The 21,875-nt window shown below is 40.7% G+C and overlaps 6 non-coding genes across 6 annotated transcripts; 2 read left to right on the forward strand and 4 right to left on the reverse strand.

Annotated features, from left to right (window-relative positions):
- Nucleotides 1-1,384: 1,384 nt before the first annotated feature.
- On the forward strand, nucleotides 1,385-1,547 carry LOC143025035 (U1 spliceosomal RNA). The gene has a single exon (XR_012966338.1). It is a non-coding gene; the product is annotated as a U1 spliceosomal RNA (small nuclear RNA).
- A 3,833-nt stretch (nucleotides 1,548-5,380) lies between these two features.
- On the forward strand, nucleotides 5,381-5,543 carry LOC143025036 (U1 spliceosomal RNA). The gene has a single exon (XR_012966339.1). It is a non-coding gene; the product is annotated as a U1 spliceosomal RNA (small nuclear RNA).
- Nucleotides 5,544-8,085: 2,542 nt separating this feature from the next.
- LOC143025028 (U1 spliceosomal RNA) lies at nucleotides 8,086-8,248 on the reverse strand. Its single transcript, XR_012966332.1, has one exon. It is a non-coding gene; the product is annotated as a U1 spliceosomal RNA (small nuclear RNA).
- Nucleotides 8,249-12,879: 4,631 nt separating this feature from the next.
- Nucleotides 12,880-13,042, reverse strand: LOC143025037 (U1 spliceosomal RNA). The gene has a single exon (XR_012966340.1). It is a non-coding gene; the product is annotated as a U1 spliceosomal RNA (small nuclear RNA).
- Nucleotides 13,043-15,938: 2,896 nt separating this feature from the next.
- On the reverse strand, nucleotides 15,939-16,101 carry LOC143025039 (U1 spliceosomal RNA). Its single transcript, XR_012966342.1, has one exon. It is a non-coding gene; the product is annotated as a U1 spliceosomal RNA (small nuclear RNA).
- A 4,627-nt stretch (nucleotides 16,102-20,728) lies between these two features.
- On the reverse strand, nucleotides 20,729-20,891 carry LOC143025038 (U1 spliceosomal RNA). Its single transcript, XR_012966341.1, has one exon. It is a non-coding gene; the product is annotated as a U1 spliceosomal RNA (small nuclear RNA).
- Nucleotides 20,892-21,875: the final 984 nt, after the last annotated feature.

A 21,875-nucleotide genomic window follows, 5' to 3' on the forward strand; every position in this document is an offset into this window, starting at 1 on the left:
GGGTGGGGGGACGAGCCCCCTGGTACACAGAAAAATGTGCTCAGCAGAGCAAAATATAATATAACGGGGGTCACACAGCTTCCTTTGGCGACTGGTGACAGCCGCGTAGAAGGACCACTGTGTGCCCAGTGGGTACGGGGTCTACACTACTTCTAAACTACTACAGAATTTACTAGATTTCGCCGGGCCGGACGACGAAGAAGTCTCACGAGCCAACAAGGGCTCGTGCGGATCCCGGAGAGCTATGAAATGACGAGAAAATGGTATAAGGTCAAAGTGCTGGGAAATGCCCAGAAGTGGGTGGCAGTGTTAACTACCAACAAGGCTATCCAACGTAAAGTTGGATTGCGTGAACAAGTTAACTCTAGGGAGTAGCCCTAGCGAGTATAACTATGCTCGTGCAAGTACGGACTGTCTGCTGCTAAGAGCTGCCGACGTCTGATGCCCTCAAAGATGATGCGAGATGCGAGCGGGACGATCTAGCACGTTGAATACGTTCCTGTAATATTCATATTCGAATACGTACATTTCGTACTGTGAGTTTGCGGGCCGAGAAGCGAGCGGGACGATCTAGCACGTTGAATACGTTTCTGTTCATTTTCATCCTAAGTACAAGTCTCAAATCGGACTAAGGTTGCCTGGTTGGTTTTACCAAGAAAAAAATGACAACTGTCGCTAAAAATATGCCAAATTATGCCAAAATTACTTCCTGAATGCAGAAATAATCACTACTCCATTAGTCTTCATGAATGCAGAAGTAATAACTACCAGTCTACTCATTAGTAGCCCAAAAGGAGCCCAACTGATTTCAAAAGTAGCCCAAAATGTCGCAAGTCGCAGAACTCAAATTTAAGTCGCGCCGAGCTTTCAAAAGTAGCCCAATTTGCGACTTGTAGCCCAATCTGGCAACCGTGCTCTGGGCTGTGAAAAATCATTTCGCGAGTTTAGGTGGTCGGGGGATGGGTTGCTTATTAGTAATTTCGGACGTTTTCATTTTATTGATATACCCAACTGGTTTTCATCAATAGTTCTATTGGAAATCAAATGTAAACCAAAGCAAAAAAATTAAGCCTTAAACTAGACGAACTTATTAGAATGATAAATACAAAGGAATATGATCCAATGTGGAAACTTCCGCGATGACGTACAAGATCTAGCACACAAAAAACAAATTGAAAACGCATCGTATGTTTTATTTCTCATGCTTGTTTTAGTTTTATAAATCAGAAAAAAAAAATGAAAATTGGGTGATAAGATAGTAAGTTTGTACAGAAGTTAAGTTCTGCCAAACATTGTGGATATTTTCCATAGGATATGGTGAAGAGATTTACCCTTTGAGTCAGCAGCACCGTCCAGTTGGAGGGCTTGTACACTTCTACAAAGCATACTTACCTGGCGCAGGAGATACCATGATCACGAAGGTGGTTCTCCCAAGGCGAGGCTCCCCATTGCACTCCGGAGATGCTGACCCTTGCGATTGCCTCAAATGTGGGTAACTCGAGCGCGCAATTTTTGGTAGTAGGGGACTGCGTTCGCGCTATCCCCTTACACAAAATAATCGTATAAAATATTACAAAGTTAGGACGACTCCTGAGACCATTCATCGGAGTTCACCGATATTAACCTACTTGCTCGAGCGAGTCAAGCATACTAAACACCATTCCAAAATAGTACAAGTCTGCTGACCCTTGCGATTGCCCCAAATGTGGGTAACTCGAGCGCGATATTTTTGGTAGTAGGGGACTGCGTTCGCGCTATCCCCTTAACTAATACATTGCCTAAGGAAGTGACAAAGCATTGTGTTAGTACTGAGCCCCTACATCGCGGTTAACCCATTAGTCTTTTCCTCGAGAAAGTTAAGCAAACGAAACAATCCCATTCAAAGATGGTAGAAGACACTATATAAAGTCCCGGGATCGGAGCTCCGCGAAATGGGTCACATTTGTAAATCACAAAAACGCCACTGTCGACACTTAACTCCAAACGCTATGTCTGCCCGGCTGTTTCTTGCATCATGAATTCCAGAAGAAAAAATCTCCACATATTTTCAGGTTCTCTCAATTTATCGTTCGTCCACTTTTTTAACATGCTTTCTCTGGGTCAGGGTTGCCAAATGTAAACTGCCGAAAGTCGCGAGCTGCAGGACTAAAAGTCGCAAATTTCTGACTAAGGCCCAATATATAAGTATACATATATATATGTATATTATATATATATGTATATATATATAATATATATATATATATATATATATATATATATATATATATATGTATAACTTATAATATATATATATATACTTACCTACAATCAACTTCTAGAGTGGTAATTTTCTGATTCTCCCCTCAAAGATGATGCGAGATGCGAGCGGGACGATCTAGCACGTTGAATACGTTCCTGTAATATTCATATTCGAATACGTACATTTCGTACTGTGAGTTGCGGGCCGAGAAGCGAGCGGGACGATCTAGCACGTTGAATACGTTTCTGTTTATTTTCATCCTACGTACAAGTCTCAAATCGGACATGGTTGCCTGGTTGGTTTTACCAAGAAAGAAATGACAACTGTCGCCAAAAATATGCCAAATCATGCCAAAATTACTTCCTGAATGCAGAAATAATCACTACTCCATTAGTCTTCATGAATGCAGAAGTAATAACTACCAGTCTTCTCATTAGTAGCCCAAAAGGAGCCCGACTTCAAAAGTAGCCCAAAATGTCGCAAGTCGCAAAACTCAAATTTAAGTCGCGCCGAGCTTTCAAAAGTAGCCCAATTTGAGACTTGTAGCCCAATCTGGCAACCGTGCTCTGGGCTGTTTTTTTTTTTTTTTGTTGGATCTTTAAGGCTATCGACCTATAATGAGGTCATTAAGCCTGGTGTGAACCTGCGATCCTTTTTAATCTACCATTATAATTTCCACAATAGTCCTGTAGTGCGCAAATAAAATACTACTTTGTCAATAAGTAAACGGTCGTCGGTCAGAAGATTTGTGGTGCTTAGTTGAATTTTCTTAAGTTTGCAGTGTTGTATAAGCGCTTTGCGCTGTGTGTTGTATCTTGAGCAGTGTATGAGTATGTGTCTTATGGATAGTATAGTGTTGCAGGTGTTGCATTGTGGAGGAAATACGCCGTTAATGTATGGGTTTAGGTGGGTGAGGCGGGTCGAATTCATCCTTAGTCTTGCTATGGCGATTTCCTCCTGTCTGTTATTTCTGTATGATGTCGACCAATCTGTTATGTGTTCCTTTTGTTTGTGCGAGATGTCGAGATTGTTCCACTGGAGTTGCCAGTGGGTGTGTAATTGTTTTCTTAAAACAGAATTGAAGGTTCCTATGTCCAGGGGTATGTCGGTAATAGAGTCTATTTCTAAGGCAGTTTTGGCTAAGGTGTCCGCTTTCTCATTCCCGAAGATCCCAATGTGACTGGGAACCCAAGAGAGAGTAATGGACTTGTTAGTTATCGACAATGTGCTTATGATTTTGCCCAAGAGGAAGTTCTCCATATGGTTACCTGACTTAATTGACTGAAGTGCACTTAGTGAATCTGTGAATATGACGAAATTACTATGTGTGTCAGATTGAGCATATTCTAAGGCTTGATATATACCGTAGAGTTCGGCGATATATATGCTCGTATGGTCCGGCAATCTGAACATCATCCGGGTTTGGTTGCAGTATAACCCTGTCCCAGTTTTGGGGCCGCACTTGGAGCCATCAGTGTACAGTGCCCTGTGGTCATTGTACTTATGGATGGTCTCCAGGGTCTTCTGTCTAAGTTCTTCTGTGGAAGACGTCTTCTTCTTGAGGTCTTGATTGATTTTGACCTTCGGGGCGATGTTTTTCCACGGTGGTAGATGGGTGGCTTCCAGTTGTTCTATTGACCACAGTGGCACTGAGTACTGCTCACACAAGGATCGGATCCTGATGGAAAGGGGATTTAGGCTGGAGTTGGTGAAGTGCTCGTGTTGTTTGATGGTCTCCTTGCAGGGATGTCGAGGGATACGGAGCACTTTGGCGACGTATCGTAGTGCAAGGAGTTCGCGCCTGTAGTGGAGGGGGGGTACGTTTGCTTCAACCTCCAGCCTCTCGATCCTTGTGCAGCGTAATGCTCCAAGTGCTATTCTTAGGCCTTTGTTTTGGATGATGTTCAGGGGTTGTAACGTGGTTGGTGTTGCCGAACCATATATCTGACACCCATAGTCTAGTTTAGATCTAATCAGGGACTTATAAATCATTAGCAGGGATTTCCTATCTGCTCCCCAATTTGTGCCCGTTAGTTTACGTAGCAAATTAATTCTCTTGTTGCACGCATCAACTAGGTATTTTACATGGGCCTTCCAGTTTAGCCTGGAGTCCAGTTTCAGGCCAAGGAAAAAGGTTGAATTTTGTACTGGAATGGGGTTACCATGTAATTGCAGATTTATTTCTGCCTGGGCTCTGCGTGAAAATACAATTACTGTTGACTTTAATTCCGAAAACTTAAATCCCCATTTGTCAGACCAGTCCTGGAGCGAGTCCAGGGCCAGTTGTACGCGAGAGCCGGAAAACTTGGCGTTCGGTGAGGAATGCCAGATTCCGACGTCGTCAGCGTATAATGAGTATTTAAGGTTCCGAGGTGGAGCGGGTAGAATATCGTTTATGAGCAACATAAATAGTGTGGGACTTAACACACTTCCCTGTGGTACGCCATTTTCTTGTATGCGTACTGTTGAATAATAATTTTGATTTTTAACGGAAAAAGTTCGTTCTTTTAAGAAATTTTGAATAAAAATAGGGAGATTCCCTCTAAGGCCAAGTGCATAGAGTTTTTCGAGGATACCACGTCGCCATGACATGTCGTAGGCTCTTTCCAAATCTAAAAAGCAAGCAACAAGATATTCTTTCCTCTCGAAAGAGGAGAGGATATCTTGTTGTAATCTGGGCTGTGAAAAATTAAGCGAGTTTAGGTAGTCGGGGGATGAGTTGCTTATTAGTAATTTCGGACGTTTTCATTTTATTGATATACCCAACTGGTTTTCATCAATAGTTCTATTGGAAATCAAATGTAAACCAAAGCAAAAAAATTAAGCCTTAAACTAGACGAGCTTGTTAGATTGGTAAATAGAAAGGAATATGATCCAATGTGGAAACTTCAGCGATGACGTACAAGATTTAGCACACAAAAATCAAATTGAAAACGCATCGTATGTTTATTTTTTCTCATGCTTGTAGTTTTATAAATGAGAAAAAAAAAATGAAAATTGGGTGATAAGATAGTAAGTTTGTACAGAAGTTAAGTTCTGCCAAACATTGTGGATATTTTCCATAGGATATGGTGAAGAGATTTACCCTTTGAGTCAGCAGCACCGTCCAGTTGGAGGGCTTGTACACTTCTACAAAGCATACTTACCTGGCGCAGGAGATACCATGATCACGAAGGTGGTTCTCCCAAGGCGAGGCTCCCCATTGCACTCCGGAGATGCTGACCCTTGCGATTGCCTCAAATGTGGGTAACTCGAGCGCGCAATTTTTGGTAGTAGGGGACTGCGTTCGCGCTATCCCCTTATACAAAATAATCGTATAAAAATTATGACTAGTTTACCAGGACTGCTAGGTTCTCTAATTTTTTTGCATTTTGGTTTATATGTGTAGTTAAAAATAATGTGTATAACTACATTACAATATGAAAAATATTTTTTACTGTTGACTAGCCAATATAAAACAATACCATATGATATAACCAAGATCAATTTATATTATTCATGTACATCATCATTTAATTCTAGTGGTACTGTAATGAACCACCATCCTCTGAAATAAATCTACTTACAACACTGTGTGTGAAAAGGAAAGATATGAGCTTCCAAAATAAAATATATTATACTCCATATTATGTGAGAAAGAAAAAATATTAACTAAAAAAAATACATAACGTTCAAGTTCCTAAGAAAAAAAATTGGTATCATCTACAATAAATCAAACGAGTTTATAAAACTGCCTCCTAGAGACTCTGACATACATAAATAAAGAATATATTTATGACTTTTTTATTGAGTCTAACTATAATCAAAAGCACCATCAGATTCAGAAATGTTTGATGAACCACTCCGTTAATATATAATTTCACTGGAGAAGAGCTGAAACATCCTTTGGCTAGGCACAAAATCTTTTCAGCATTTCCCTCTGAAACGTAGATGAGTGCGTATGCGGATAACTTCATCTAACATTTTCACTCCCATCCTGTTTCTTAACTTGTTCTTCACATAAGCCACATGTGAGAACACCCTTTCAACCACAGCATTACTGACAAGGGCACTAGGCATGAAAGTACATATTCGGATATTTCTATTAAAGGGTGGGAGCCTATTACCTTTTTGGAACCTACACCAACCCAAAAAGCTTTACTGTCTTCTGGTATTTTGCCAACTGAACACAGGTTCCTCACCCCAGTTTACATACAAAAATTTCCTGTACTGTTCTTCAATTTAACCAAAGTTACTTTCAATGAAATGTGGGAAGGCGAGATCTTGAAACTTTGCCCTCTCTAACTGATTAAGAATCTTTACTGGGCTCAATGCTGACAACTTCTTGAATGTATTTTCAGTGGGAGGAAGGCGCCTTTCTAACTGCAGTATGGTTTAATTGATGAAAGAAATATACTTGCAACTTGATGCAAGTAGAATGATCTCTTATCATGACTGGGTATTTAAAAACGCCAGAAAAAAATGCCATATTCCAAAAAATGCCACCCAACAAAATTTCCTGCCAAACACAGAAAAAAAAAAAAAAAAAAAAAAATGGCATTAAAAACGCCAATCTGGCAACCCTGGCTATGACGACTTCTGGGCTCATACATGGGGTTCACCGATATAATTCTACTTCCTCGAGCGAGTCAAGCAAACGAAACACTAATCCAAAATAGTACAAGTCTGCTGACCCTTGCGATTGCCCTAAATGTGGGTAACTCGAGCGCGATATTTTTGGTAGTAGGGGACTGCGTTCGCGCTATCCCCTTACCTAATACATCGCCTAAGGAAGTGACAAAGCACTGTGTTATTACTGAGCCCCTACATCGCGGTTAACCCATTAGTCTTTTCCTCGAGAAAGTTAAGCAAACGAAACAATCTTATTCAAAGATGGTAGAAGACACTATATATAAAGTCCCGGGATCGGAGCCCCGCGAAATGGGTCACATTTGTAAATCACAAAAAACGCCACTGTCGACACTTAACTCCAAACGGTATGTCTGCCCGGCTGTTTCTTGGATAATGAATTCCATAAGAGAAAAAAAAAAAAAAAAAAAAAAAAAAATCTCCACACATTTTCAGGTTCTCTCAATTTATTGTTCGTCCACTTTTTTAACATCATTGTAACTTGTATTCCAATATTTTACATATTACCTTTCATGACCACCTTTTTCAGTAGTCCGAACATTCATGATTCCAATTTAATATTTGCTATTGGTTATGACGCGATCTTAATGTCAACCTCACGGGACTTTTATTGTGTCTCTACCATCTTGACAAGGGATTGGTTCGTTTGCTCAACTTTCTCGAGGAAACAAGACAATCAGTTAACCGCGATGTAGGGGCTCAGTAGTCGAATAGACAATACTTTGTCACTTCCTTATACGATTCTATTATCTATGGGGATAGCGCGAACGCAGTCCCCTACTACCAAAAATTGAGCGCTCGAATGATTGATATTTGGGGCAATCGCAAATGTCAGCATCGATGAACTGCGATGTAGGGCTCAGTAGACTTGTACTGTTTTGGAATGGTGTTTCGTTTGCTTGACTCCTCACGGAAGTAAGATTAAATCGGTGAACCCCGATGTATGAGCCCAGAAGTCGTCAAAGCTTGGTAAAATCTTGATACGATTATTTTGAGGTAGGGGATGCGCGAACGCACTCCCCTACTAAAAAAAAATGCGCGCTCGAGTTACCCACATTTGGGGCAATCGAAAGGGTCAGCAGACTTGTACTATTTTGGATTAGTGTTTCGTTTGCTTGACTCGCTCGAGGAAGTAGGATTATTTCGTTGGACTCCGATATGTGAGCCCTGAAGTCGTCATGGCTTGGTATTGCTTTAATACGATTACTTTAGGTAAGGGGATAGCGCGAACGCAGTCCCCTACTATCAAAAATTGCGCGCTCGAGTTACCCACATTTGGGGCAATCGCAAGGGTCAGCATCTCCGGAGTGCAATGGGGAGCCTCGCCTTGGGAGAACCACCTTCGTGATCATGGTATCTCCTGCGCCAGGTAAGTATGCTTGGTAGAAGTGTACAAGCCCTCCAACTGAACCGTGCTGCTGACTCACAGGGTCATCTCTTCACCATATCCTATGGAAAATTTCCACAATCTTTCGCAAAACTTAACTTCTGTACAAACTTACTATTTTATCACTCAATTTTCGTTTTTTCTCATTTATAAAACTACAACAAGCATCAGAAAAAAACATACGATGCATTTTCAATTTATCTTTGTGTGCTAGATCTTGTACGTCATCGCCGAAGTTTCCACATTGGATCATATTCCTTTCTATTTACCATTCTAATAAGTTCGTCTAGTTTAAGGCTTATTTATTTATATATTTTTTGCTTTGGTTTACATTTGATTTCCAATAGAACTATTGATGAAAACCAGTTGGGTATATCAATAAAATGAAAACGTCCGAAATCACTAATAAGCAACTCATCCCCCGACCACCTAAACTCGCCAAATCTTTTTTCTCAGCCCAGAGAAAGCATGAAGGATCACATACGTGTGTGTGTGTGTGTGTGTGTGTACTAGAATATCTGATGTATGCCTTCCAACGGTTTAATGCTTAGGAACATCCCGCTATATCCATTTTCGTATCGAAAACTGACAACCTGATCCGCAAATTCCACTTCTACAAATTAGAAATGCCCTCTTTTATTTGCTACCCACGTGTTAATTAATTTTGTATATATTCTGTATATAGTATAGGAGGCTGTATAGTACAAAAAGTCTCACATTTTTCTCATCAAAACAACGAGTATCCTGTGGCACTTCGGCATGGCAACAGGGAGAAAAAGAGCTCTTGCCATGTGTCACAGAATTTATTCAAATAGTTTTTATTTTAGAATGACTCTCGTTGAACAATGGTTTACAAGACAGTTTCACAACGAGTTGTCATCCAAAATATGTTAATTGCATCGATGTTGTAAAAGTTTTGTTATGCTTTGAAATACAGAGGGCCGAAATTTGGTTATATGAACTTTAAAGTCAAGGGCTACTATATGTCTCAGATATGGAGTTTATGATTTTATGTACTAATATCCTAGTGAGGGATATCTGACTCCATGAGTAATACTATCCAAATCTGCGTTCACTCACAACTGTTCTGACTTTCCCTTTTTGTCCTTCAGAGGCTTAGTTTAGTATAACAATGTTTGATGTTACAAATTGGTTTCCACCTTTGTTTTGCTAGTCATACATTCTGTTGCTAGCAGTGCCCCATTTACAGTTGCTGTCTTCAACCTATTTCTTGCCTTAGTTTTGAAGTTTAATTTGACTAAAAACTCACATTCTGCTTTCGAATGTTGGCGAAGAATCCAGTGCAATCTGTGAAAGGTCTGTTAAGTTTGATTTATATTTTAATAATGCGACCCAAAACTCAAGTTCCTTCACCAAAAACACCTTTCACTTCACAAGTGTTCAACTATGGAACTCACTACCTATGTCCATTAAGCAGGCAAATAGCAAGGTTACTTTCAAGAAAAAAGTCACAGACTATTATATGGCTCTGTTATGGACCGAGAACAGCCTTGATTTTATATACTACTAGCCTAGTGAGGGGTACCAGACTCCATGAGTAATACCATCCAAATCTGCGTTCACTCATAACTGTTCTGACCTCCCCCTTTGTCCTTCGGAGGTTTAGCATAGTATAACAATGATGTTCAAAACTGGTTTCTACCTTTGTTTTGCTTGTCATATGGTATATGTCTCAGGTATGGTCCAAGAACAGATATGATTTGATCATAAAGCCTTTTGAATCAGGGCACCAGGCAACAAGGTAATTGGACCTTTCCCTCGATCTCCTTCTTGTTTTACTCATACGAGTACTGGTCCCCTGTACCCTACTTCTGGTGCTTCAGGTTATATTGTACTACTTCCTAGTGCTCATACTAGTGTGTAATTGCCCACTCCGTCCTGAGGTACAGGTAAATTTTGGATTTAATTAATAGGTGACCATAGCTGCCATATAGCATTCTGTATAACAACATGTTGATATCGTTGATGGCCTGCTACCTTTTATACCGTGGTACTTGATATCTACTCTCACCCTGGGATGGACCCCCCCCCCCTTTATCGTCCTACACTTGCTGCTACACCTGTAGAATAATGTAGTATATCATTAATGGTACTACAGTGATCTGGTACTCATATTGTTTTGGTACCTTTTAGCAATATTTTGTTGTTCCTGATGCATAATACAATGTTCCTTATTGGGATGGTACTCAAGTTTTGGTCTCAATATCCTACGTGTTACGAACATTTTAGCAGTACTAGCAAATCTATAATAATGTTTATGTCATATGTGTACTGATTGGTATTACTCATGATTGTCTCTGGTCCCCTTAACCCCTACGTATGTTGCCTGTGTAACTTAGTGTAGAAAATCAATCTAATGAGGACCACAATGGAAATAAGCTTACTTGTTTTTTGTGTTATCTTGGGCAATTGTAATTGTTATTTCGAACTGTGTGTTCTTTTCATTATCTGCACGTCATGTATATTGATTCAATGCCAAGTAAACTTAATAGGCATGCATAAGTAAATAAAAAACAAATAAACGAATAAACAAATTAATAAGTAAATAGATAAATGTACAAATAATAAATGAAGACCAGTAAAATATATACATATATATATATATATATATATATATATATATATATATGAAGATTTGCAATGGTGTCTGAAAATTCTCGTCCGCCAGGTTGAATTACAAACACAATGTGACTTTCAAAAGCAACTGTCCTGAATGTTAATACACATTTTATCTTTTTTTGCCTCGTTACCAGAGAGGTTAGGGTCCACCTTCTTTGCCATTGTTCTAAAGAAACATAAAAGTAAAATTAAGTTTCTTTAGTTATTGGTAGCCCTGCATTCTTGTTTGAGGCAAAGACATTAGTCATTTCTTTTCATACCATTATGCCCTCGTGAACAGGTATATTCGAAGGTGTGAATTGAACTAAAAAAAATGTGGAACGTGAGAAAAGAATTGTCAAAATATTGCCAGTAATTCTGTATATTTAGCCTAGTTCTAGTTTTTAGAGGAATGGAAAAACTCGCAGTCTCTTGCTTTTCAATTATCATATCTGGCCTCGAGTTCGTATATGGTTCCCAATTGGTATCTATTCCGGTAACAAGCAAACATATTTCTCACTTTTTTCTCTCTTGCATTTGGAAGATCTGAAACATGGACATTTCACACGAAATTTGCGTTGTTCAATAGCTCGTAACTTAACCTAACGAAACCATTCCATACTGGGGAAAAATTCAAATACAAATAAACAAATAAATACATAATAGAACAAATAAAGTGAAAAATGTTTCTGTATGATCATGGAATAAAAGCGAAGGGTCTATTTTCATACAGAATGGTCAGGTTAGGAGATATTAGACAACTTATGTTTCATGTCATATATCTGTGCTTGGGTGTTTCAGGGATTTTAGCCCCTCCCTCCTAATTGTACCCGGTTGTGCTCAAATAGAACGTCTTGTTTTGTCTTTTGGGTTATATTTCAGTATCACACAAACACATTAAATACCATGCTTCTGTGATTCTGGAACTTTAGTCTTTTGTACTAATGGAATAAAATGTTACTTGTTGTCAAACGTGAATATTTTGTGTTTGTCAAAAATAAAATATTGATGATTTTCACTTGGGCCCCTCACACAAGACTTTATACAAATGGATGGCCTGAAGTGTACTGTTATGGGGAACAATAAGCCTTCCATCATGCAAAATCTCACATTTACCTACACGAAATGATCCGAGCACACTTGTGTGTGGCAGAAAATCTTTCAGGTTTTCCCGCGCAATTCGTGAAAGCCACAAACTTCGTATTCTGGTGGATTTTTCATCAGATATATTTCTTTGTCAAGGCTCGTGCCGCTTCAATTGTTTTTATCGGCTTAAGAAACCTGCACAGTGAAGCTATAGTGATAATCCCATACCACACTCCTGGTCATATGGCCACTTCCCGAAGGTTGAGTGTGGTTGAAATTTTCCGCCAGAATCATCAGAAATTTCAAATTCCAGGCTCTGTGCAGGCATGCGCATTGTCAACTCCAGCTCCCCCTCCCTTCTTAGCCGGCTCGTCTGAGTCGTCACTTCAATGAGAAATGAAGGCTTCGCCTGTGGGAGGAGGGAGGGACCCTAAATCTATGCAGGTTTCTTAAGCCGATAAAAACAATTTAAGCGGCATGAGCCGTGACAAAGAAATATTATCGGCTGAAAGAAACCTGCACAGCGAAGCTATGCATGAGACAAGGACAGGTGGGAGGAGAGGTGAAGTCTGATTCAAACCGTTATTACGTGTCTTTCCTATAGGAGACTTATTCATTTTATCACTCAGTAGAGGGGAGAAAAGAAGCGTCATGTACCCACACCCAAGAATGTGACATGCACAACATTGCACTGTTCACACAGTGTAAATTATACGAAAATCATATCCTGTTCAGCGGTTCTTGGGCCCCTCCCCACTCCTTGGTCGCCCTTTGCCCCCTCCCCCTTTTTTTTTGGGGGGGGGGCATATTTTAAAAACAATTTGGCAGAATTTTGTCAGAAGTTGGCATTATTCCTGGGAGAAAACCTAGCAGCCATGGTTACCTTGGCATATTTTTAAAAACGATTATTTTGTGTAAGGGGATAGCGCGAACGCAGTCCCCTACTACCAAAAATTGCGCGCTCGAGTTACCCACATTTGAGGCAATCGCAAGGGTCAGCATCTCCGGAGTGCAATGGGGAGCCTCGCCTTGGGAGAACCACCTTCGTGATCATGGTATCTCCTGCGCCAGGTAAGTATGCTACACTCTCTTGTACAAGCCCTCCAACTGGACGGTGCTGCTGACTCAAAGGGTAAATCTCTTCACCATATCCTATGGAAAATTTCCACAATCTTTGGCAGAACTTAACTTCTGTACAAACTTACTATCTTATCACCCACTTTTCATTTATTTTTCTCATTTATAAAACTACAAGCATGAGAAAAAAAAACATACGATGCTTTTTCAATTTGTTTTTTGTGTGCTAGATCTTGTACGTCATCGCGGAAGTTTCCACATTGGATCATATTCCTTTCTATTTACCATTCTAATAAGTTCGTCTTGTTTAAGGCTTAATTATTTTGCTTTGGTTTACATTTGATTTCCAATAGAACTATTGATGAAAACCAGTTGGGTATATCAATAAAATGAAAACGTCCGAAATTACTAATAAGCAACTCATCCCCCGACCACCTAAACTCGCTTAATCATTTTTCACAGCCCAGAGCACGGTTGCCAGATTGGGCTACAAGTCTCAAATTGGGCTACTTTTGAAAGCTCGGCGCGACTTAAATTTGAGTTTTGCGACTTGCGACATTTTGGGCTACTTTTGAAGTCAGTTGGGCTCCTTTTGGGCTACTAATGAGAAGACTGGCAGTTATTACTTCTGCATTCATGAAGGCTAATAGAGTAGTGATTATTTCTGCATTCAGGAAGTAATTTTGGCATAATTTGGCATATTTTTGGCGACATTTTTTTTTTTTTTTTTGTAAATCCAACCAGTTAACCTTAGTCTGATTTGAGACTTCTACGTGGGATGAAAATTAACAGAAACGTATTCAACGTGCTAGATCGTCCCGCTCGCTTTTCGGCCCGCAGACTCAGTACGAAATGTACGTATTCGAATATGAATATTACAGGAACGTATTCAATGTGCTAGATCGTCCCGCTCGCATCTCGCATCATCTTTGAGGGGAGAATCAGAAAATGACCACTCTAGAAGTTGATTGTAGGTAAGTATATATATATATATATGTATATATATATATATATATATATTGATTAAAATCAACTGCGCTAATAGCTTTGGCTATCTTGAGGTTCAAATTCTTCAACAAAAACAACAAAATCAAGGTGCATCCGAACCCCAACTAGACCAATACCTTCACCAAAACCCTCAGCAGCTTCAAAATTCCCAGCCCACAGGACCCATAACCAGAAGTCGAGCGAGACTTTCCTCCACAAGCTCCGGAACAAGACTGGTGTCCTTGCCTACCTATCCTAGTGACCTCACCCAGGAGCTCCTCCACCCCGTCCCACAACCCGACGGTCGTCTGATTGGGGGGGGGGGGGAGGTTTACTCATGAGAGGGGCCTTTCAGTCCTATACCCGCCGCCGGCGCGGAGGGGAGGAGGGAAGGACCAGGAGGGAGTGTGGTCTGCGCGGCCGGAGCCGGAGGCTCGTTAGAAGGCTGCTCTGGAGGGGGGGGGGGATGCTCTGGTCTGCGCGGCCTGAAAGGCCGGATAGCGGGATAGGGCAGAGTCGAAGACGGGGCCTATCAGGGACGGAAGGAGGGTGGTGCCGTGATCGGGATGTGGAGGGTGTGGACGAGCTGAGCGTCTTAGGCCTCTTGGAAGAGATAGACTCTTTCTCGAGCGGGACTTCCCGTTGGGTCTACGTGAGCGGCTCCGGGAGGAAGGTGGGCTCACGGACCCGCCCGAAAAGGCAAGCCGAAAGGTGTTAGAGGGCCACGGCCTGAGTCTTGGCTTTGGCCTGGGCCTGAGCCTGGGCTTCGGCCTCGGCCTGGGCTCCGGCTTCGGCCTGAGCCTGGGCTTCGGCCTCGGCCTGGGCTCCGGCTTCGGCCTTGGCCTGAGCATGGGCCTGTGCCTGGTCCTGGGCTTCGGTCTGGGTCTGGGTCTCGACCTGGGGCTGCCGAGAGGCCTGATGACCCTCGGGGGCGCCACCCTTCGTACCATAAGACACGTCCCCCTGTCCTTCGAGAGGACTCGGGTTGTTTAACAGGGACGACTCGGAGACGAGGACGGATTGCGAGCGTATAAGGTCAAAGTCTACGCATAGGGCCTGACGAAGCAAGCCGTCAGGCGTTAGAGGACCATTGATGGTCGGAGGTATGGGGCTGCCGAGAGGCCTCATGACCCTCGGGGGAGCCACCCTCCGTATCATAAGACACGTCCCCCCCGTCCTCCGAGAGGCCCGGGTTCTTTCCACGAACGACCCAAAGACGTATGGGGAACGGATTACGAGTGCAAAAGGTCAAAATCCACGCCTAGGGCCTGACGATGCAAGCCGTCAGGCGTTAGAGGACCATTGATGGTCGGAGGTATGGGGCTGCCAAGAGGCCTAATGACCCTCGGGGGCGCCACCCTCCGTCCCCCGAGAGGCCCGGGTTCTTACCTCGGACGACCCGAAGAATCTTCGGACTACTGAAAAAGGTGGTCATGAACGGTATATGTAAAACATTGGAATACAAGTTACAACAATATAATGATAAAAAAAAAGTGGACGAACGATAAATTGAGAGAACCCGAAAATATGTGGATTTTTTTTTTCTTCTTCTTCTGGAATTCATGATCCAAGAAACAGCCGGGCTGACATACCGTTTGGAGTTAAATGTCGACAGTGGCGTTTTTGTGATTTAAAAATGTGACCCAGTACTAACACAATGCTTTGTCACTTCCTTAGGCGATGTATTAGTTAAGGGGGATAGCGCGAACGCAGTCCCCTACTACCATAAATTGCGCGCTCGAGTTACCCACAATTGGGGAAATCGAAAGGGTCAGCAGACTTGTACTATTTTGGAATGGTGTTTCGTTTGCTTGACTCGCTCGAGGAAGTAGGATTATCGGTGAACCCCAATATGAGCCCAGGCGTTATAAGCTCATAGCTGAATTTAATTTCTATACGATTATATTGTGTAAGGGGATAGCGCGAACGCAGTCCCCTACTACCAAAAATTGCGCGCTCGAGTTACCCACATTTGGGGCAATCGCAAGGGTCAGCATCTCCGGAGTGCAATGGGGAGCCTCGCCTTGGGAGAACCACCTTCGTGATCATGGTATCTCCTGCGCCAGGTAAGTATGCTACCCACTGTTGTACAAGCCCTCCAATTGGACGGAGCTGCCGACTCAAAGGGTCATCTCTTCACCATATCCTATGAAAAATTTCCACAATCTTTGGCAAAACTTAACTTCTGTACAAACTTACTATCTATCACCCAATTTTCATTTTTATTCATTTATAAAACTACAACAAGCATCAGAAAAAAACATACGATGCATTTTCAATTTGTTTTTGTGTGCTGATCTTGTACGTCATCGCCGAAGTTTCCACATTGGATCATATTCCTTTCTATTTACCATTCTAATAAGTTCGTCTAGTTTAAGTTTTTTTTTTTTTTTTTTTTGCTTTGGTTTACATTTGATTTCCAATACAACTATTGATGAAAACCAGTTGGATATATCAATGAAATGAAAACGTCCGAAATTACTAATAAGCAACTCATCCCCCGACCACCTAAACTCGCCAAATCATTTTTCACAGCCCAGAGAAAGCATGAAGGATCACCTACGTGTGTGTGTGTGTGTGTGTGTACTAGAATATCTGATGTATGCCTTCCAACGGTTTAATTCTTAGGAACATCCCGCTATATCGATTTTCGTATCTAAAACTGACAACCTGATCCGCAAATTCCACTTCTGCAAATTAGAAATGCCCTCTTTTATTTGGTATCCATGTGTTAATTAATTTTGTATATATTCTGTATATAGTATAGGGGGCTGTATAGTACAAAAAGTCTCACATTTTTCTCATCAAAACAACGAGTATCCTGTGCCACTTCGGTGTGGCAACATGGAGAAAAAGCGCTGTTGCCATGTGTCACAGAATTTATTCAAATAGTTATTATTTTAAAGCGACTCTCGTTGAACAATGGTTTACAAGACAGTTTCACAACGAGTTGTCATCCAAAATATGTTAATTGCATCGATGTTGTAAAAGTTTTGTTATGCTTTGAAATACAGAGGGCCGAAATTTCATTATATGAACTTTAAAGTCTAGGGCTACTATATGTCTCAGATATGGAGTTTATGATTTTATGTACTACTATCCTAGAGAGGGATATCTGACTCCATGAGTAATACTATCCAAATCTGCGTTCACTCACAACTGTTCTGACTTTCCCTTTTTGTCCTTCAGAGGCTTAGTTTAGTATAACAATGTTTGATGTTACAAATTGGTTTCCACCTTTGTTTTGCTAGTCATACATTCTGTTGCTAGCAGTGCCCCATTTACAGTTGCTGTCTTCAACCTATTTCTTGCCTTAGTTTTGAAGTTTAATTTGACTAAAAACTCACATTCTGCTTTCGAATGTAGGCAAAGAATACAGTGCAATCTGTGAAAGGTCTGTTAAGTTTGATTTATATTTTAATAATGCGACCCAAAACTCAGTTCCTTCACCAAAAACAGCTTTCACTTCACAGGTGTTCAACTATGGAACTCACTACCTATGTCCATTAAGCAGTCAAATAGCAAGGTTACTTTCAAGAAAAAAGTCACAGACTATTATATGGCTCAGTTATGGACCGAGAACAGCCTTGATTTTATATACTACTAGCCTAGTGAGGGGTACCAGATTCCATGAGTAATACCATCCAAATCTGTGTTAACTCATAACTGTTCTGACCTCACCCTTTGTCCTTCGGAGGTTTAGCATAGTATAACAATGATGTTCAAAACTGGTTTCCACCTTTGTTTTGCTTGTCATAGTATGGTATATGTCTCAGGTATGGTCCGAGAACAGATATGATTTGATCAAAATACAAGCCTGATTAATCAAGGCACCAGGCAACAAGGTAATTGGACCTTTCCCTCGATCTCCTTCTTGTTTTACTCATACGAGTACTGGTCCCCTGTACCCTACTTCTGGTGCTTCAGGTTATATTGTACTATTTCCTAGTGCTCAATGCTCATACTAATGTGTAATTGCCCACTCCGTCTTGAGGTACAGGTAAATTTTGGATTTAATTAATAGGTGACCCTACCTGCCATATAGCATTCTGTATAACATGTTTATCGTTGATGGCCTGCTACCTTTTATACCGTGGTACTTGATATCTACTCTCACCCTGAGATGGACCCCCCCCCCTTTATCGTCCTACACTTGCTGCTACACCTGTAGAATAATGTAGTATATCATTAATGGTACTACACTGATCTGGTACTCATACTGTTTTGGTACCTTTTAGCAATATTTTGTTGTTCCTGATGCATAATACAATGTTCCTTATTGGGATGGTACTCAAGTTTTGGTCTCAATATCCTACGTGTTACGAACATTTTAGTAGTATTAGCAAATCTATAATAATGTTTGTCATATGTGTACTGATTGGTATTACTCATGATTGTCTCTGGTCCCCTTAACCCCTACGTATGTTGCCTGTGTAACTTAGTGTAGAAAATCAGTCTAATGAGGACCACAATGGAAATAAGCTTACCTGTTTTTTGTGTTATCTTGGGCAATTGTAATTGTTATTTCGAACTGTGTGTTCTTTTCATTATCTGCACGTCATGTATATTGATTCAATGCCAAGTAAACTTAATATGCATGCATAAGTAAATAAAAAACAAGTAAACGAATAAACAAATTAATAAGTAAATAGATAAATGTACAAACAATAAATGAAGACCAGTAATATATATATATATATATATATATATATATATGTATATATGAAGATTTGCAATGGTGTCCGAAAATTCTCGTCCGCCAGGTTGAATTACAAACACAATGTGACTTTCAAAAGCAACTGTCCTGAATGTTAATACACATTTTATCTTTTTTTGCCTCGTTACCAGAGAGGTTATGGTCCACCTTCTTTGCCATTGTTCTAAAGAAACATAAAAGTAAAATTAAGTTTCTTTAGTTATTGGTAGCCCTGCATTCTTGTTTGAGGCAAAGACATTAGTAATTTCTTTTAATTTATTTTCATACCATTATGCCCTCGTGAACAGGTATATTCAAAGGTGTAAATTGAACTAAAAAAAAAATGTGGAAAGTGAGAAAAGAATTGTCAAAATATTGCCAGTAATTCTGTATATTTAGCCTAGTTCTAGTTTTTAGAGGAATGGAAAAACGCGCAGTCTCTTGCTTTTCAATTATCATATCTGGCCTCGAGTTCATATATGGTTCCCAATTGGTATCTATTCCGGTAACAAGCAAACACATTTCTCACTTTTTCTCTCTTGCATTTGGAAGATCTGAAACACACATTTCACACGAAATTTGCGTTGTTCAATAGCTCGTAACTTAGCCTAACGAAACCATTCCATACTGGGGAAAAATTCAAATACAAATAAACAAATAAATACATAATAGAACAAATAAAGTGAAAAATGTTTCTGTATGATCATGGAATAAAAGCGAAGGGTCTATTTTCATACAGAATGGTCAGGTTAGGAGATATTAGACAACTTATGTTTCATGTTACATATCTGTGCTTGTGTGTTTCAGGTATTTTAGCCCCTCCCTCCTAATTGTACACGGTTGTCCTCAAATAGAACGTCTTGTTTTGTCTTTTGGGTTATATTTCAGTATCACACAAACACATTAAATGCCATGCTTCTGTGATTCTGGAACTTTAGTCTTTTGTACTAATGGAATAAAATGTTACTTGTTGTCAAACGTGAATATTTTGTGTTTGTCAAAATAAAATATTGATGATTTTCACTTGGGCCCCTCACACAAGACTTTATACAAATGGATGGCCTGAAGTGTACTGTTATGGGGAACAATAAGCCTTCCATCATGCAAAATCTCACATTTACCTACACGAAATGATCCGAGCACACTTGTGTGTGGCAGAAAATCTTTCAGGTTTTCCCGCGCAATTCGTGAAAGCCACAAACTTCGTATTCTGGTGGATTTTTCATCAGATATATTTCTTTGTCAAGGCTCGTGCCGCTTCAATTGTTTTTATCGGCTTAAGAAACCTGCACAGTGAAGCTATAGTGATAATCCCATACCACACTCCTGGTCATATGGCCACTTCCCGAAGGTTGAGTGTGGTTGAAATTTTCCGCCAGAATCATCAGAAATTTCAAATTCCAGGCTCTGTGCAGGCATGCGCATTGTCAACTCCAGCTCCCCCTCCCTTCTTAGCCGGCTCGTCTGAGTCGTCACTTCAATGAGAAATGAAGGCTTCGCCTGTGGGAGGAGGGAGGGACCCTAAATCTATGCAGGTTTCTTAAGCCGATAAAAACAATTTAAGCGGCATGAGCCGTGACAAAGAAATATTATCGGCTGAAAGAAACCTGCACAGCGAAGCTATGCATGAGACAAGGACAGGTGGGAGGAGAGGTGAAGTCTGATTCAAACCGTTATTACGTGTCTTTCCTATGGGAGACTTATTCATTTTATCACTCAGTAGAGGGGAGAAACGTCATGTACCCACACCCAAGAATGTGATATGCACAACATTGCACTGTTCACACAGTGTAAATTATACGAAAATCGTATCCTGTTCAGCGGTTCTTGGGCCCCTCCCCACTCCTTGGTCGCCCTTTGCCCCCTCCCCCTTTTTTTTTTTTGGGGGGGGGGCATATTTTAAAAACAAATTGGCAGAATTTTGTCAGAAGTTGCCATTATTCCTGGGAGAAAACCTAGCAGCCATGGTTACCTTGGCATATTTTTAAAAACGATTATTTTGTGTAAGGGGATAGCGCGAACGCAGTCCCCTACTACCAAAAATTGCGCGCTCGAGTTACCCACATTTGAGGCAATCGCAAGGGTCAGCATCTCCGGAGTGCAATGGGGAGCCTCGCCTTGGGAGAACCACCTTCGTGATCATGGTATCTCCTGCGCCAGGTAAGTATGCTACACTCTCTTGTACAAGCCCTCCAACTGGACGGTGCTGCTGACTCAAAGGGTAAATATCTTCACCATATCTTATGGAAAATTTCCACAATCTTTGGCAGAACTTAACTTCTGTACAAACTTACTATCTTATCACCCACTTTTCATTTATTTTTCGTATTTATAAAACTACAAGCATGAGAAAAAAAAAACATACGATGCTTTTTCAATTTGTTTTTTGTGTGCTAGATCTTGTACGTCATCGCGGAAGTTTCCACATTGGATCATATTCCTTTCTATTTACCATTCTAATAAGTTCGTCTTGTTTAAGGCTTAATTATTTTGCTTTGGTTTACATTTGATTTCCAATAGAACTATTGATGAAAACCAGTTGGGTATATCAATAAAATGAAAACGTCCGAAATTACTAATAAGCAACCCATCCCCCGACCACCTAAACTCGCCAAATCATTTTTCACAGCCCAGAGCACGGTTGCCAGATTGGGCTACAATTAGCAAATTGGGCTACTTTTGAAAGCTCGGCGCGACTTAAATTTGAGTTTTGCGACTTGCGACATTTTGGGCTACTTTTGAAGTCAGTTGGGCTCCTTTTGGGCTACTAATGAGAAGACTGGCAGTTATTACTTCTGCATTCATGAAGGCTAATAGAGTAGTGATTATTTCTGCATTCAGGAAGTAATTTTGGCATAATTTGGCATATTTTTGGCGACATTTTTTTTTTTTTTTTTTTTTGTAAATCCAACCAGTTAACCTTAGTCTGATTTGAGACTTCTACGTGGGATGAAAATTAACAGAAACGTATTCAACGTGCTAGATCGTCCCGCTCGCTTTTCGGCCCGCAGACTCAGTACGAAATGTACGTATTCGAATATGAATATTACAGGAACGTATTCAATGTGCTAGATCGTCCCGCTCGCATCATCTTTGAGGGGAGAATCAGAAAATGACCACTCTAGAAGTTGATTGTAGGTAAGTATATATAT

The sequence above is a fragment of the Oratosquilla oratoria genome, chromosome 4 (genome assembly GCF_046742065.1).
Source record: "Oratosquilla oratoria isolate Oo_2021 chromosome 4, ASM4674206v1, whole genome shotgun sequence".
NCBI lineage: Eukaryota > Metazoa > Arthropoda > Malacostraca > Stomatopoda > Squillidae > Oratosquilla > Oratosquilla oratoria.